This window comes from Morone saxatilis, unplaced genomic scaffold, assembly GCF_004916995.1.
Source record: "Morone saxatilis isolate NCDOM2014 unplaced genomic scaffold, NCSU_SB_2.0 Contig7, whole genome shotgun sequence".
Classification (NCBI taxonomy): domain Eukaryota; kingdom Metazoa; phylum Chordata; class Actinopteri; family Moronidae; genus Morone; species Morone saxatilis.
This window is the reverse complement of record NW_023340246.1, coordinates 12220-13036: the sequence shown is the minus strand read 5'-3', so window position 1 is coordinate 13036 and position 817 is coordinate 12220.

Here is an 817-nt window from a genome sequence, read left to right as displayed (position 1 = left end):
ATGAATGTGTGCAGAAAGAGAGAGAGAGGAAGAGAGGAGCTCTGGGAAAAAAAGATGGGAAATCCCCTGGCAGTCTAGGCCTATAGTAGCATAACTAGCCCCGTGCCTCAAAGCACTCAGAGGCTCATTTGTACCATCAGCCATCTAACCCCACAACGCCCTCTGCCCAAAGTGACACTCCTAAAGCTGTGAGAGTGAAGTTGTAGCCAGACAGATAAACAATGAGCTGAACTCACTATAAAGCTTTAAAGGAGCAACCGCTTTCACATCCACTACAAAGGAAAATAAGTAGTGAATCCAGCTGAGCTAGCACTAGCTCCATCAAGCTTCTCCACAGGCTCTGTTTACTGTCTTACATACAGTAAGTAACAAGCTCTGCATCCTTGCTGTGTGTGCCTCTCAATTTGAAACATTATTGGCCTGTGGTACCTCAACCCGATCACTTCTTTTTCCGCCTCCTCCTCTCAATGCACAGCAATAATCAGATAACCAGTGTAGTCATAAATACCAGAAGAAAAAAAAAAGCAAGTAGAAAACTACACGCAAGGGCAACATACATCCTGTAAAGGTTTTAACTGCATGGCTTTTCTTCTTCTACAGCAGTCTCCCCATGTGCTTGCAGATTGTCCACAGTGCCCGCTACAATGCTGGACAGCTCATGCAAGTATGTACACTTTAATTGTTGCCCGCACACCAACAGGGACAGTCTGTGTCAAACACAGACAAACAAGGCGCTTCTTGACCTGCAGTGTAGTGAGTGGCTGAATGGGATGAGAAAAGAGCCCTTCCTCCGTATACATCAGCTCAGCAGCTCAGT